This window comes from Pteropus alecto, unplaced genomic scaffold (genome assembly GCF_000325575.1).
Source record: "Pteropus alecto unplaced genomic scaffold, ASM32557v1 scaffold25, whole genome shotgun sequence".
In the NCBI taxonomy this organism is placed as follows: Eukaryota; Metazoa; Chordata; class Mammalia; order Chiroptera; family Pteropodidae; genus Pteropus; species Pteropus alecto.
The window spans coordinates 21,532,465-21,550,641 of record NW_006441955.1 but is presented as its reverse complement, the minus strand read 5'-3'; the positions used below and the strand labels follow the sequence as shown (position 1 = coordinate 21,550,641).

At 31.5% G+C, this 18,177-nt stretch overlaps 1 protein-coding gene across 3 annotated transcripts in view; it reads left to right on the top strand.

Annotated features, from left to right (window-relative positions):
* Window positions 1–18,177, top strand: part of LRRIQ3 (leucine rich repeats and IQ motif containing 3) — a 151,128-nt gene that overhangs the window by 77,417 nt on the left and 55,534 nt on the right. The window lies entirely within an intron of this gene.

The following is an 18,177-nucleotide window of genomic DNA, read 5'->3' as shown; positions in this document are numbered from 1 at the left end:
ATACAAAGAAGAAGAAAAGAAGTAGTAAAAATCAGAGTAGAAACCAATGGAATTGGATATGTCATTACCAAGCTGAACTTAATTCCAGTTGGTATACTAGTGTATGACCAATCTTCTTTGAAACAAGATGTAACACTTCATGATCTAGCAACCTGTAAATTAAAATATAAAGTATGCCCTCTACATAGCCAGTGTATTGGTGGCATAAAAACAGAATAATCGTATTCAAATCTTCCCATTTGGAAAAGGGGAATGAGAAATATAGTTGTCACTGCCCCCATAGCTGTTACCCAATCCATCTGATAGGAACAGTGAACATTTCCTTCTTTCACATTAGAATTATCACATTTCAAAAATCTTCTGAATCTTCCCTTTGAAAAGATTTTATCTGTCCAGTTTCATAGCTTAATAGATTTCAGGACCTGTAGGTTGCTTTAGAGATTGAAGAACAACAGGCATTTTCAAACCAGATTTTAATTTGTTTGGCTATACACTTTCTCCAAAAACTTAGTAGCCTTTTGATTTTTCTGATTTCAGTGGGTTCTGTGTTTAAGGAACCGAAAAGATCTTGTCTAGATATATCTTATATTTCTGAAGAGTGTGTTCTTTCACTTACCAGCTTTTGGGCTGTACCCATTTTCCTCTCTTTCAAATTAATAGTATCTGTTATGGGTGGATTCTGAAGCAATGGGTTTGGAGGGAAGGCAAAATCCTTAATCTTGTCTTTGCCTACAGACGTTTACAGTTTAGGATATCAATATTTCCACTTTGAAGTCTCCTATTGAAACTGCTTCAGTTTGAGGAGCAGAACTGCTAAATTTTCATCTATCCAAGGCTCCAATGACTAGATTATCAGTAACCTTAAATTGCAGATTTAAGATGAAATTACCTGCCTTATCAAAAGTATATTCTATTTCCATCTCCGATTTTATGCTGGCTAGCTATAGCCAATTTTATTTTTCTCCTAAGACTTAAAGCAACAAGAGACATCTAACACTTAAATTCAGAATTTGTTATACAATTTTCTCTAACACTGTAGCTTCAGTCATCATGAAGTCTGCCTTTCAAAATGAAAATGTCTTGGGGCCATAATAACAAGAGTCACCAACTCTTCAATCTACAATATCTTGAGTTCTTGCCACCTGTCTTCCAATATCTGCACTAAGGTAGTGTCATATATCATACATTCTTTTATTTGTAGCATCCCACTTCTAACTACCGTATTGGTGTCATTTTAAGTTAGATTCAACTTTGAGTAATGGAGATCTAAAATGATACTAACTTAAGAAGTTTGTTCTCCCATGAAAAACTCTCTAAGTATACAGTGAATGGTGATGGCACTATTCCATGAAGTACTTAGTGACTCAGACTCCTTTTATTTTATGCTCCACTGTGCATATCTTCTATTCAAAGATCACTTTAGGATCCAAAGTGGCTATCTTTGCTCAGCCATCACATGTACTCTCCAGCCATCATGGAAAAGGAAGGAAGGGAGGACACTTGTAGATGTTTTTTAGGCAAAGTTCATAAATGATGCCTCACATTATATCAGTGGCCACAATTTAGTCACATTGTCACATTCAGCTGTAAGGAAGGTTTAATAGCTATTGATTTCTTCTTCAGTATTATAAGCTCTTTTTGGTCCTTTTTAAAATGTTTCACTTATTTTTTTCCTGTAGATATGTCAAACTTTTCATTCTTTAAACATAGTAAGCAGAATAATTCTCTAGTCTCTTTCAATCTATTAATTTTAATAACTTGAGTCTTGTGTGCTGCTCACTGTGTTTTAAATAGTATTTGTGGGGATTTTGAACTCTAGAATGAATATACTTTCTTTCAGATAGTATTTTCACTTGCTATCACCAGGTAGTAGGGAATACCACCGGTATTGGGCTACCTGAAAGTTCAAATTTGAGGTTTTATGGATTATCCAGGTTTCATTTTTGTTTAGGGCTGTTCATTTATATTTCATGGGGTAGCCCTTTGAGTTTCCAGTTGAATGTGGACAGTGTCCTCTCCTTGGATACGGGCCTTGATTTTTGACTCTTGACCTCTTGAGCCACCAAAGCTACAGTTTAGTTTTATAAGTTGTTTCTTCCTGATCTGCAGATATTCTCAGAACAAAAGCAACTTTGAATATTGGGCTTACCTCTCTGGGATCTTGCCTTCCATTAAATTTTGACCTGATCAATTTTAACTTTCTTGGTAAATCTTTCTCGTTTTTCAAAAGACTTAAAAAACAAACAAACAAAAAAAACTTCCATTTTGCTTTTTTAAACTTCAGAAATGATTCAAATTTGTATTCTACCAGTCCTGGATGTGGATTGACTCTCCATATTTTTTTTCTATTAAGTAACCAATGCAGTTTTATAATTTAATTTTAAGTGTAAATGTTATTACATGTGTTTCTTTTTCCTACCATAACCATGAGCAGTCTTTATGTTGTACATTACTTCTTGAGATTTGAGTCAGTAACTAATCTGTATTTTGGAGAATATGGGCCTAATAATTGTCAGTACCTTCCCCCCGTCCCCCCACAGGTAGACTCTAATAGCATTTTATCTCAGTTTTTTAAAATGTTTTTGTCAGTTTCTGTTATAAATAATCTAGTTTGAAACTTGATTCATTATGACTACTTAAATGCTACAAAATAATGTATATTTAGGATCCCATAAGAGAGAAAACATTATAATTCTATTAATCCATTTCCTGTTTACCCCATGAATACTGCCAGTGGTACTTGTGGCTGCAGCATTTATTCCTAGATAAGTCACAGATTACAGTCCTAGCCTAACCAAAGTTTGCCGCAGAAGATCTCACTTGTATTATTAATTTCACATCACTCCAGTATATTGATAGTCTTTGGAAACAAATGGCATCATTCTGTTTATAGCATTCTGTTTTTAGTAGTTTGATCGCTAAAAATGTTAAATCCAAGAAAATGTAGCATTCCTAAGCATGATGCTAAATGAATGCTGGGAGCAAGCTGCACTTTTTTTTAAATGAGAAAATGTTAATAAGTTTAAATAAAAGTTCTAGAAGTGTTATAGTTAATGATAAATGTCGGATTTTTTTGCACATTTTAATTATTTTCATCTTCAGTTTTATCAAATGCTAAAAAAATTTTGTATGTTTATTTGGCTTCTTGATTACATTGTTAATTTTCATGAACACTAAAAAAAGTTATAGATTTTTGAAAATTTAAATCCTAAAATACCTGAAAAATTGTAATGATTTTATCATCTTTCTGTTAATTAATTTTGATACTTCACATTTTTGACAATTCATTATAACTCTGACATGCACTACTGAAATTGTCAACTCTACAATATTTTTTGTAATGTCTCTTACTGAGATCAAACTTGCATAACACAAAGTTAATCTATGTTAAGTATACAATTTAGTGGTTTTTAGTATATTCACTAACTTTGCAACCATTACCACTATCTAATTCCAGAACATTTTTATCACCTACAGAAGAAATCCTCTACCTATTACCAGTACTCCCTATAGGTCTTGGCAACCATTAATCTATTTTCTATCTTTATAAATTTGCCTGTTCTGGGCATTTAATATAAATGGGATAATAAAATATATGCTCTTTTGAATTTGTCTTCATTCACTTAGCATAATGTTTTCAAGATTCATCTATGCTATAACATGTCAGTACTTAATTTTTGTGGTTGAATAATTATTGTATGAAAGTACTCAAATTTTTAATCCATTCATTAGTTGGGTTGTTCCAATTTATGACTATTATTAATTAAGCTGCTATAGACATTCATGTACAAATATTTGTGTGGAGATATTTTTTATTTTTCTTGGGTATATGCCTACTAGTAGAATTACTCATAATATGGTAATTTTACATTTTACTTTTTGAAGAGCTGCCAAATTGTTTTCTGTGGCAGCTGCACCATTTTGCATTCAATACATGAAATACATTATCAATACATGAATGTTCTAATTTCTTCAAATCCTCACCAACACTTGTTATTGTCTATCTTTTTAATTATAGCCATCCTAGTGGATATGGATTAGTACTTTATTGTGGTTTTAATATGTGTTCCTATTGACTAGTGATGTTGAGAATCTTTTCATGTATTCATTGGTCATTTATTTATTTCCTTTGGAGAACTGCGTATTTAAATCCTGTGATAATTTTATAATCGGTTATCTTTTTATCACTGAGTTGTAAGAATTTCTTAAATATTCTTGATACAAGATTCATCACATATATAATTCGAAAATGTTTTTACCATTATGCCAATTGTCTTTTCACTTCCTTAATGGTATTCTTTGAGGCACAAAATTATTTGATTTTGATGAAATCCAATTTATCTTTTGTTTTTGTCACTTATACTTTTTATGTCACATCTAAGAAAATTGTTGTCTAACTAACAGCTCAAAGATTTATTTCTGTGTTTTTTTTCTAAGAATTTTATAATTTTAGCTGTTAAATTTAGGCCTATGCCTTATGTTGAGCTAGTTTTCTATAGTATGAGATAAGGTTTCATCATCATTTTATATGTGGATAACCAGTTGTTCGACACCATTTTTTGAAGGAAAAAAAAAAAAAAAACCCTCATCCCTCTATTGAATTATCTTGGTACCTTGTCAGAATTCATTTGACCATATTTTATTTCTGGGCTCTAATTTATATTCCATTGTTCTGTATGTCTACCCTCACAATCACTTTGGCATTGCAGAATTTTTGTTATTTAAGTAATATTGTACTGAAAACAAAAAGCCCAATATCTTAAGAATCTTCATAGTGTAGTTTGATTATTGTTGTGCTTCAGATTTAAATGTCATTCTAAAATTTGTATTTGTAATACTCAAATTCAAAATTAACCAACATGCAAAATTCTCTCACATGTACAAATGATGTATTATTTATCTCCAAATTTTTGACCATTTTACAGTTTTTTTTGTTCATTTTAAAATTTTAAGATTGATGGTTTAATAAAAAATCTGGTGTAGAAAGTTTCTGAGAGTTGACAAATGGAAAGAATATCCAAAGCCTTTAAAGACAATTGATGATTTCCCCATCCTTAGAACATTGATTTATCTCACTTATAAAAATTCATATAGATATTTCTTATGAGTGTTGAAACTTGGTTTTAAATTTCAAGATCTATACTCTAACTTCTGTGCTTTTTTTTCACCTCAGCATACTATGGGAAAATCAAGAAGAGTAGAATCTTTTGTTCTTTAGTAATTTCTTGCTTAGATGAAGTAATGGAATAATGAATGATGACTGTGTCTATATAATTAAGCACCATATGTATGGTGGAACTTATAAACATTGAATGTCAAAAAAGAAAAGATCAAGGGTAAAACTTTAAAAAAAATTACATGAACAAAGCTGTGGAGGTGATAATTAGCTTGGTACATGTGTGAATGGGAAGGAAATTATCCTAATTATACTAAGAAATTTATGAGAGGAATTGTGGAAACTGAAGTTGGACAGGTTTGTTGATGGACATATTAATTTTTACTTGAGTGCTTAAAATGACTTTGGCAAGAAAAAAGTCTCGTTATACATTTTAATACCATATGTGGAGTTATACCTATAAAATTACTTAGAATTAACAAATTGCATTTGTTATTTAAACTTTTGTATAGGCTAGCGGGCAACCAAATGTTAGGATGATTATTTAATTTTTTAATTTATGATATAAAGAAGAAAGTAAAGAGTGAAATCTTATACCCATTAGTCTAAGTTTTTTAGGTAGTGAAATGTCATGGACAAATGACAAGAGTATGTATAAAGGTATCCAGAGTCTAGGTGAAAGAGCATAATAGGGGCTATAGATTTCACTAATTTGTGGGCTTTTTATAATTTGTTTTAGTTAACCTTTTCAATGTTTTTTTTTTGCTCATTCTCATAAATAGTACACTTCAGCTGATTCAGTTTCTTCACCTTTATCTTCAGTCTCTTGTTCATTCTTACCTGTTTACCTCTTGTTTTCCTTATGTAAATAAGGTATTGTCTACTTTTTTACACCTGCCTAATTCATGTTCCTGGTTTCTTCAAGGTGCTTTCCAATGAGCTCAACTTTCTGATAATGTTTATAGTTTTTAGAATATCAGTCAAATTGGAACTTCAACATATATTTCATCTTGAGATTCATAGAAAAACAGAATATTAATTAAAACAAAATTGGTTAGGCTAGGAAAGAATTTGGACTTGGCTACTGGAACAGTGCAGGAAACAGAATGTTTATAGTGCTAGAAACTAGCAAAGGATGGTCACTCTGGTAAGTAGCTTCATATCCAATGAATAGTGTAAGCTCTGCTCTCTATCCATTTGGTTAGTACCAACTGACCATTTGTGCAATTTGTACAATTATTTATTCATACACACGGGAGAAGGGTATGAAAAGTTTAGCAACATTGAAACTAGGTCAGGTTGAGATAGCAAGCTGCTATTAATGTGATCTGTCATCAGATATCAAAAGCTAGGCACTATGCTGAAGTCGTCTTAAGAACAAGAACAAGATTAGATTAGATTGCTAGAACAAAGGCTTGGGAAATGGCTTAAGGAAAATATCAAGTTAGAACTGAGAAACTTGCAGAAGCATAGCAGAGGAATGAAGGTTCAAGAATGAGATAAAAGCCTAATTACTAGGATTATGTATTAGGCTATAAGCAAAGGTAAATTAGGAACTCTAAGTATTGGTCTGGTAAGGTATATTGTCTCCTATCATAGGTCTGGGAGTTGGAAGGAGAGTAGACTCCATATGTTTGAGATTTAGTAACTCCAGAGGGGTGGAAGGATGAGTAAAGAAATAGAACATTATGTCTTACCAGCAGCTTTACCTTCAGAAGAGATCCATTGCAGCATATTGTGTGAGATTACATATTAGAATTAAGGTCAACTCTATTTGATCTTGGTTGCTATGCATCAGTCAGCTTATTATTTGAGAGCAAAGTCTCTTTTCATAGATAGGGTTAATATAATATAAAAGTATCACTATATGTCCTTCCTCTAATTTACCTAATTCCAGCAGATTACTTTTTTTCTACAATTATGCCATCAAACAACTCCATCTCAGAGTGGGCGCTAAAATGCCTTTGTTTATTCATCTCAAATTAAATTCTTGGTGCTAAGGCCAAAACGCTCCTGGTATCTGATCTTTACTTCTTTTTGTTTAAGAATGAGATTATTACCTAAAAACAAGAAACAAACGTGAAAAACAGAGACTAATGGACATAGATAATAGATTAGTGGTTACCAGATGGTTGCGGGGGAGGAGAGAGGTAGATGGGATATAAGGGGTCATATATGTGGTGACAGAAAGAAATCTAACTATGGGGCGGTAAGCATACAATGCAAAATATATATGACTTATTGTTGAAAAAAACTGAAAAAGAAATAAGAATGGGATTATTTATAGAATTATACCTCATTATCTGTTTCCCTCTTTCTTTCAATTTGCAGGATTAAGTAAAAAGATAAAGTCCCTGATGTGACCCAGAATAAAGATTTGTTCTGTTTTAATATTAGGGGAAATTAATTTCTCTGATTTAATTGAGATATTATTGCTAATATTTTCTGGTATACAGTTCTATTTAAATTTATTTATTTAATTATATTCTACTTCCTTTGAAGGTAACTGCTTTATGTGAATGTTTATTTACTAAAGGAATATAAGCCACTTTATGGCAGGTCATGTTTTATTTGTTTTTGCCACCCTTTACCTAGTACAGTGATATGAACATAGGAGGCACTCAACAAATATTTATTGATATAAAATACGGTTTGTTACATTTTAAATTAGTATGATCCAAACTCAACTTATATTGAGTTATGTAACTCATGGAGTTATTTTAGTATATTTTCTGAAAATATTAATCTACTACTATGAAAAGAGTAGCTAAAAAATTCTGCTTATCATCAAGATTTTTGTGTGTGGGCAGGAAGAACTAAGGCTATCATTGAAAGAACATAGTTTGAAAATAAGATGCAAGTTAAAGTAAAGCATAAAGTGTAAAGGGATCTTAGAAAGTTATGAACTATGTAATATGTAAATAAAACATTTTCTTGCCCGTTTTGTTACACTAGAACTTTAGAACACCCTCAAAAATAGAGAAGAGAAAGGGGTTACTACATACTGTGGTCATTATAAAAAACTCATTATTCCAGAAATTCTGTAGGCTGATGATATAAACAGACTAAAAATTATGTAGGTAAATTAACGAATAGTAGATACTTAATGGGTTATTAAAGAAAATGAAAATATTTTTCTGGCTAGGCTTAACTTTTCACAGCATTTCTTTTCTTTCTTTCTTTCTCTCTTTCTCTCTCTCTCTCTCTCTCTCTCTCTCTCTCTCTCTCTCTCTCTCTCTCTCTCTCTCTCTCTCTCTCTCTCTCTCTCTCTCTCTCTCTCTCTCTCTCTCTCTCTCTCTCTCTCTCTCTCTCTCTCTCTCTCTCTCTCTCTCTCTCTCTCTCTCTCTCTCTCTCTCTCTCTCTCTCTCTCTCTCTCTCTCTCTCTCTCTCTCTCTCTTTCTCTCTCTTCCTTCCTTCCTCCCGCCCTCCCTTCCTCCCTCCCTCCCTTCCTCCCTTCCTCCCTTCCTTTCCCTTCTCTTCCCTTCCCTTTTTCCTTCCCTTTTTCCTTCCCTTTTTCTTTCCCTTTTTCCTTCCCTTTTCTCTTCCCTTTTCCCTTCCCTTTTCTCTTCCCTTTTTCCTTCCCTTTTTCCTTTCCTTTCCTTTCCTACTATTAGATGTAGAATACTTGTATAGGAGCAATTGATCTGACTCATTATGCCAAGTCATTTTTTCCCCTACATTTTAGAAATGCTGATATAATCCTGAACATACTAGTTAATAGAAACCAAAATTTTATACAAGATTCGTACTTTTTGAAATTGGTGCATAATCTTTTTGTGGGAAATAGTGTATATTCTCAACTTCAAAATATTTATAGGAAATGCATGTACTCATTTCATAGGAAACATCTTAGTGGAGAGTAGAAGAAGATATGTAAAAGCATGACTTTCCTTTTTAGTTTTAACTTTTGAGTTCACTGAAATGCGAAAAACCTATCATTCGTGTTTTTTAGGTTTCTTGCTATCGTATAGAGAGCCATGGTTATTAGAATTCCTGAGCACCTAAATGCAAATCTGGAGCTCACTGTCCTCAAGGCAAAATGTAATGTTTGCTGACTGTCATTAAGTAATGGAACACTTCAAGAATATAACTGTACTTTTTTTTCCATCTTTAAACTTTATTACTGTATTTTTCTTCAGGGTAAAACAAAATTATGGGTCAATTTTCACTGAAGTAGGCTGGATTTATGTATTCACCTCTCATCAGTGTCAAAAGGAATTGTACACATCATTCCCTGGACAACAGGATGAAAACCTATCTCTGATTGGACACTAGGGACATCAGCTGTACACATAAGATAAGTGTATAGTCGAAAAGAGAAATACATTTAGTAATTCATCTAAACCAGCATATTTTAACAATTCGAAACTTGCATAAAGAAATGTTCATGAAATTATTTACTTCCCTGTACAAGAAATCTGATATTACCATTTTTAAATCCAGTGAAACATACCATCATAAAGATTGCTTTGCAAAGACTTCTAATGCAAAACTTTTCAAGCTATCCATCTTTTTCTAATAAGAAAGATAACAAATCAATAAAATGACCATTCTTTACTACTTACTTAGAATGAATTTTTATTTGTTCAAGGTAAGAGAGAGTAGCTATTTCAATGTACTTCAATATTGGTGTGAGCTTTGAATGACAAAGATTTGTGTTTTGTAACTCATCTAGCAGTTGATAGGATTGAATTTTCTCAAAACAAATTTAGTCACCACGCCTTGGAAAATATTAACTTTTAAATCGCATGGCTGCTCTCTGGGCTATTTAAGATAATTTTAGAGATATTCCAGCTAAGCATGGATTTTTACTGATAGCATTCACTGAGAAAACCCAGAGAGACTCATAGTAAATTGCAGGCATTTCTTTATATTTAAGTCTTTGTTTAATAAAATATAAGGATTCTGACAATATGAACTATAATAGCTTAAGAACCTAAAATAAGCCTCTTTGTATCTTTGAAAGTTTTGGTAACTACAGTTTTGAATCATTTTATCCAGCCACAGGAATATTAAACTTCATGTAAATAATAAGTGTTTGGACTGTGGCTGAAATATTTCTAATAAAAGCAGTAGGGCACAAGTTGTTAAGAAAGCTGTACCAAATACACTGTGAAGTCATACAGACTTGGATTTGTACTGAGGCTGTAGAACTTATAGAATGGCTACCAGGATCAATGGTGGCACTTCTCTATGTGTGTGCGTGTGCGCGTGCATGCATGCATTTGTCTGTCTCTCTCTTTATCTCTCTCTCTCTCTATTCTGTATATATGTATATATATTATATATACATATATAATATATACATATATAGGCATATATACATATATAGGCATATACATTATATAATTCATCTGTTATATAATCCACCTATTAAGTAATCCACCTTTTGTTCCAAAGGGTTCTTTAGTTATTGAGATATATGTAGCATTCAGAGAGAAAGAGCATAATTATACAGCATTTGAAATAGTTATTTTAGTCCTTAGTATTGCAATAAAAGCTTATATGAAGTAACATTTATAAATATTCTGAACTACCAAAATGAGTATATTACTATCATTTATGAGAGGCTAAAACTTCAATTTTATAAAATATTATCCAAATAATTATTATTGCATCAATATGATAGTTTAGCAACATGTATTTCCAAAACATATTTAAGTTGGTTATAATATGCTTTACTTTAGAAATACAATTTTGTACATAGCTACTATGTTATTTTATTGTGATGTTTTCTTTATGGTAGATATAACACCCTTTTCAGATTATAATCCTCAATTAAAACATATAAACTCTCTAAAATGCTGCATTTGTGTTCAGGGTACAGAATCTCAACTTAAATATCAGGAAAATGTTGGTAGTCCCTACTTGTTGTTCTTTTCTCCCCTACAAATATAGACAGCATTCAAATGTACCTTGAAGTGTAATCTCTTGAGCCTTATATTTTATTGTTAAGAAAAAAGATTATTTTTCTCTAGAAAGTTTTGTCATTGCCCATCATTAAATTTTATACTGCCATATTAACTTGTCTCTTCTAGGGATTACTTAAACAGTATTAACTCATATAAGTAATGCATATTATGTCTTTTTCATTTCAAAATAATTAGATTTACTAATTGGAAAGTATTATTTAACTAATTGAGTTAATATATGAGGTTTAATGAAATACAGATTTTTATCAGGAGTGTGTTTAGCATTCAGCCTATGCTTTCTACTTTGTTTTACTCACTTTCAGTGTCTGTCTTGCTTCTCATGTTTTCCACATTTTTATATGTCATTATGAAATATCTTGAGAAATATAGAATTTATATATTCACAAAATGATAACGTTATACCTATGCCTAGCATGGTGCTATGATATAGTTGGCACTCAATACATACTTGAATAAACTAATCAAATTTCTCATAATTTTGCAGAATTTATTTATCTATTATTTATTATTAATTAATTAATTTATTTATTTATTTATTTATGTTATTTATGAGTTTATACTGCAAGAGAGGGTGAAGAATTGATGGTGCAGGCATAGCGAGATCAGTAAACCATAGTCTCAGTCCTCAGAGAGTGCAGTTTCCTCTGGGGGTGAGAAAGGTACTTAACTATGATATAAGGTAGAATGCAATAAGTGCTTTGACAGTTAAAAACAAAATGATATATATTATGTGGAGTTATACTCTTTTTAAAATGTGATCTTTATGTAAACTATATGTGAAATTTTTCTCAACTACTACTATATAATATGTTGGCTATTAGTGTAATCAGTGTATTAGGAAAAATAGCATTATGAATAGAATTGAATTATCATAAATAATCCAATTATTCATTGATTATTTATTTACCCATTTCTGGAGAGATTTTCAAAGAAACAATCCTGTATACTCTGAAATTTCCTCATGTCCTTTACCTAGTGTCAGTTATAATCCATGAACTAGCATTGTGTTCTCTAAACTTGAAATTATAACATACTCTAATATCTCATTGGAAGTTTGCAGCATCTCCTTTTACTGGGTTTGACAACTTCTACTACTAAGTATCCACTGTAATATAGAAGACAAAGAGTGGGTCTCAGTAATTTGCACATAGGCATCTCTAATCATAGTGAGGGCAGACCGTAGATGTTAACCATTCTTGAACTGAAGGAGCATGTCTTTCTATGATTCATTTTTATCATGTGTTTCTTAACTGCATATTTTACATTCAACAAAATGTAATATTTAGGCACACTTATTTCCCTTGGATACTTTTTGTATAGAAGACAAATGTCATATTTCTTTCTATAGCTACTATGTGTCTCCTGTATTTGTTTATCCAGGTCATTTTTTTTTTTCTGAATTCTGAATTCTCTTTCTCATGTATCAAGAATATTATTGCTTCTAGTCTTCTTTGTTAAGATAAAGACAGATTGAGATCAAATAGTAGTAGTAATTTTTCAAGTAGCAGTTAAACCTGCCAGTTACTTATAGGGGAATGTCTTAAAGAGTAACTTTTTCTTGCAAAACTTTATTTTATATTATGCCCCTTTGTCCATGACTTTTTGTTTAACCAGCGCTTATTCCTAAAAGCAGAGTTAAGGTGGCCCTTGCCATATATGTATCACTATACATTAGCATCTCCTATGTTGAAGGCTTTTTTCGCTGAACTAATGAGAGATTGTGTAGCCAAACACTAGAGCTAACAGTTTTCATGCAGACAAAAAAAGGGTGACCCTTTTTGTTTGGGTTATAGCATAATCCCAAAGTTACCTCTTTGACTAGTGAAAAAAAACCGAGGTCTAGATTACCACTTTTAAAGATGATGTCTTGGTTGGGAAGAGGAAAGGGAACAAAAATAACAACATCGAACAATAAACAAAAACAAAATGGGGTAGGATAGGATACCAAAAAACTGGTGACTTGGCTGTAACTCTAAAGAGCTTTTTGAGATATCCTTGAAATGATGCCTACTTACAATGAACAATATGAAATATAGACAAAGCAAACATTTGTTCAGGTATAGAATAGTATAGGTAGTATAGGAATAGATAGAAAATATAAAAACGAGATTTTGTTAACAATCTGCTTTGATCAAAGAATTGTAATATCCTTTAAAGTTAAGGGCTCTGATTTGCATACTACATAACGTGAAAACAAAATCACAATCTTCAGACCACTAACTAGTTGGGAAACTCAAATAATGAAGAGTTGAAAATGAATCTTGATTTTCAAAGTCAGAAAGTTTAGTATAAAATATTTACTTTATCTAGTTTAGAAAGTAGAGGAAAGTGTGACCTATGTCACCACTCCTTGATTTTTAAATGATGCATTTCTTAGGGGGTATCTAGTACAATGATTCATCTGATATTTGATAACCAGGTACTTTTGTCAATATGGGGAGCCTCAGAGTTCCTCAGTTAATTTCTTCTTCTGATTTTCAGTACAGTCTGATCATTTTTTTTATATTTAGATGAGACTTATTAATATGCACATGTCTCCTCCCACTTCTATACCTATTATAGATGAGTTTTTTTCTTAACTTCTCCACTAAATGCCATCAAAAGAGAGCTCTTTCATTACTATTTTGGTTCTCTGGCTTATCGTAATGTGGAATCAACAGAATAGTAGAGAGATGTGCCTGAGTAAAGATATAATTATTCCTACAAAATGGTTATATTTATGCTTTTATTGTTTGTGTGGAGGATATTGAGCAATGGTGAAGTAAATAAGATGCTAAAAAATTCAGAGATTCTAAGTTGATGTACATAATAAAGAGCTTAGAAGAAGGGAAAGGGAGAGTTGTAAAGAGTTGCTGAGTGATAAGCTTTGGAGTAACTATAGCGTATGGAAGATTTCAAGAGTAAAAGAAGGGAATGTAGAAAGATGTTACTCAGAATAAAGTTTTTAAAAAACAGAAGCTAGAGATTTTCTTTTAAAATTATGTCCGATTGTTGGGCTCTCTCCAGAACTTTCATTTTATATTATATTGAATCAAAGTTCCTAAACTTCCACTTAATCCTTCTGTTCCTTTTCTTTGGTACTATTTGTTCAACATTTAACAAATAATTATTAATTATCTGCTGAGTGTCAGGGGCCATTCTTGGTACTGAGTGAACAAGGCAAGCAAAGTCCTTGCCCTCCTAGACTAGATTAAAAAATAATAACAAAATAAAACAAAAAACACATTGCAACCCAGGTAAACAAACAAAACTGTGTAAATGTTATGAATGAAATAAATCTGGTGCTGAGATAGAGAATAATAGGAGGAACCTATTTCTCCATAACATTGTCACAGAATGTTTTTCTGAAGCAATAATAAAGTTAAAACCTGAAGAATAAGAAGCTAGTTATGCAAAATATAGGAAGGAGAGTGTAGTAGGCAGAGGGAATAGCTTGCATAAGGACATGACACATGCAATAGCTTATTTTATTTGACTTGGGTTCAAGGAATTGGATGAGATAGCCACTGTGGCAGGAGTAAAATGAGTAAAGTCGAGTAGCATGAGATGAGTTTGTCTGTGTGGTCAAGGTCCATATTTTGCTGTCTTTGTAGCTCATAATAACGACTGAACATCTTGGACAGTCAATAGGGCATTTAAAGCTAAAGAGAAACATGATCAGATTTACCTTTTGACAAATATAAATGTCTTACGAGAGCCAGGGGGAAGGCAGAATTCAATAGGAGGCTATTTATTGTTGGAAGGGATGAATTAGCTTAGACTAGAAAAGTAAAGTGAAAATAGAAATGAAGAGATTTTGAATACATTTAGGGATAGAATTACGAAGATTTGTTGATGGATTAGATAGAAGGTTTCAGGAAAAAAAGATAAAATAGAGAACATATTCTAAGTTTTTACAGCTTGAACAAGAGAATGGTATCATTTTACAAGATGAGGAAGATGGAAATTGGAGGTGAGAAGCCTGACTCTCTCTATTACTTCTTTTCTGTTCTGAATTTAATCATGGTTTATTTATATAAGGCTTACTTTAAAAATAGTTCAGTAGGTAGGCTTCTTTCTTTTCATGTTCCAGATTATTGATAATCATCTGAAAATATGTTGCCCTGACCTGATATAGTGCTTCAGCTATGTTTCTGATCAGAAATGAATATGGTAAGACTGTCATTTTCCACTTTCTAGATTAAAAGTTTTATACAACATAGAATAAGGTCATCACACAATGAATTACTTAATTTACTCTTAAATATTTTAGTCTCTTATCACTCAGGTTTTTGAATTACATTGTGTATTGCAGTGATAAAATGAATTTGCCCAACTGCAATATTTATTCCTATTAAACTTCGTCTGTTTAATTTGACTCATTGCTCCAGTATTGATAATATTTTAAATTTCTGTCTGGCATTAACTGATGTTGTTATTTTACTACCTCATGTGAAAACTCGATAAGCATTTCCTTTATATTTTTATTCAAATCACTCATATAAATATTGATCAGGGTAGGGCTAGGAACAGGTCGACATGTTATTAGAGAGCTCCCTTCAGATTGTCATCATTTTATTAATCCTAACTCTTTAACATGTGATGACTCAACATCTCTGATCTTCACCTAATCATAATGTCTTTTCATAAAAAAAGCATTTATCAAATATTGCTGAAATGCAGGTTTATCATATCAAGGATATTTGAACCTGAATTAATTTTGACCCTGTTAAAAATGAAGTTATGTCTGATGTAATTAGTTTGTTGTCAACTTATACTGCTCAATGGTGATTATTCCTTTTCTAGATGCTAAAAAACATCCTTAAAATGTTTTCTAAAATTATTGAGGACTGGTTTTAGATTTAAGGTAATTTAATTAATAGAATTTACTTACTATTATTGAAAACAAAATATTTATTAAATTACTCCCAGGTTTCTGATAACTTTTTCTTCTCCACGATTTAAAAGATCAATCAAAAAGTGGGCATATACTTCCTTTTTCTTTTTGCAATACATATGACAGAAATATTCATTTTCTGTACCTTGGTAGCTTGTATAAACCTTAGTTCATGTAGGGCTTTAGATTCTCTGATCATCTTCCTATAGATTTGTTTTACTATTACATATGTGCCCTTTCTTATAAATTCTTCTTTTATACAGACTAAGGAAAGAGAAATTATTTTAAATGGTGACATGTGGGTATACAATAAAAGATAAGTGGGAGAACTAAAAATTTTTCTGAAAGCAATTAACTAGTTATTTAATTTAGGGACTTTTAAATTTCAAGATTATATAAATTTATTTATGATATAGATTGGATACTCAGATTTACCATAGATACATACTTTTTATTTTTTTATTTTAACAGGGGAAGGTAAAAGAATATATACTAGTAGAACAGAATTGTTGAACAAATTCTTACATTCCATTTTTATTATTTTTTCATGGGTAGAATACAAATGGGAGATCTAGAAGAAAGAAAGGATTCATTTCTGTGATTGAAATAGAATTTGAGGTGATTTTTAACATATGATGAATTACACTGTTAGAAGGAAGAGACAGATTACCAAAATAGAGCAAAATTCATAGAAGTGAGAAGATACAAGAATGATGATGTAACTTGAAGTGTTAAGATGATGCAATTTGAAGAGGACTGATGGGCAAATTTGAGGTTGAAAAAGCATTTGAAATTGATTTTTACAGATTTTGTTGAAAAACAGTTGTCTACATTTTTTGTCATATTTTGTTTAATAGAAAGAATTGAACCCAGATGAAAATAAAGCAACATTACTTAAAGTCATATTTTTATAATGCGTTGATACTGTGTATTATAATTATTCTTGGCAACTTTAAGAAATTTTCTAACTATAAAGAATATATGAGCTCAAAAATTCCTGCTTATTGGTTTTTCTAACAAAAAATAGTATTTAACAGATTTATTCCAGGACCAGTTAGTACTTGTCATAAGCATTAAAAATTTATTGTGAAATGAATTACTGCATAAAAACAAGACAAATTGTTTTCAATAACTAACTTAGAGATTGACAGTTATAAAATTTAAAAGAAACTCAAGATTATTTAATTAAATATATCTTTATTGTGTGGCATAGAAATTTGTGCAGAAAACTACTAATGCGAGGGAGCAAGACACATATCCAAGTGTCTCTGCTAAATTGTTGCGTAAAGGAGATTTGCATAAGTAGACAGTCCAAAGTAAGGGAAATATGATGATGAATTCTCTACAAAATTCTATCAGTTATCATGTATTAGAGAGTTTATGTAAATTTTCTTTCCTTGAATTCACCAAAACTAGAAGTAAATATTAATAGGTTTGGAAAGATACGACTTCAGTTCTCTTAGATATGAGATGTTTGTGGGATTTTCCAGGGTGAAAGAGCATGGTTGTTATGAGTATTACATAAATTAATATCTGTAAAGAGCTTCAAAACAATTGCAAATGATAAGCACTATACAAGTATTCCATAAACAAATATATAAAAACAAACATCTCAGAAAGATCTATCTGAAGATGTATATAATTGTGAGTCTTAGGAATTTATTTTAGTTTATTTTTTTTCTGTTGAATTGGCTATTTTATTGATTTATTTATTAAATTTATTGGAGGTGTCATTAGTTAATAAAATTATATAGGTCTCAAATGTACAATTCAATCATATGTCATATGTATACTGCATTGAGTGAGTGTTAAGAATTTAGACCAGGGGTTCTCACTGAGGAAAGCTTAATATTATCCTGGGAAAGTTTTTCAAATTATATATCAAACATATTCTCCCCGCAAGATTCTGATTTTTTTCCTGTGGCACACTTTTGATTGTCTACTAATATCTGTCTTTTTCTTCTTTCTTGCTAACAGACCCCCAATTTTACTCCAGGCATCAAAGTACCTAGCACAAAAGGCTGTATTTCTTACACTTGGGTGGCCAACGAGATATAAATAGAAGTTATTGGAAGGACCTCTGGGAAAGTTTCTTAAGACACATGACCTGTGCCCCTTTTCTCATTTTACCTTTTCCTCCATCTTGCTGACTATAATACACACATGGTGTTTGGAGCTCTAGTAGCTATCTTGACCCATGAGTAAATCTTGAGTATGGAAGTCATGTAAATGCAGTAAGAGAGAGATGATAA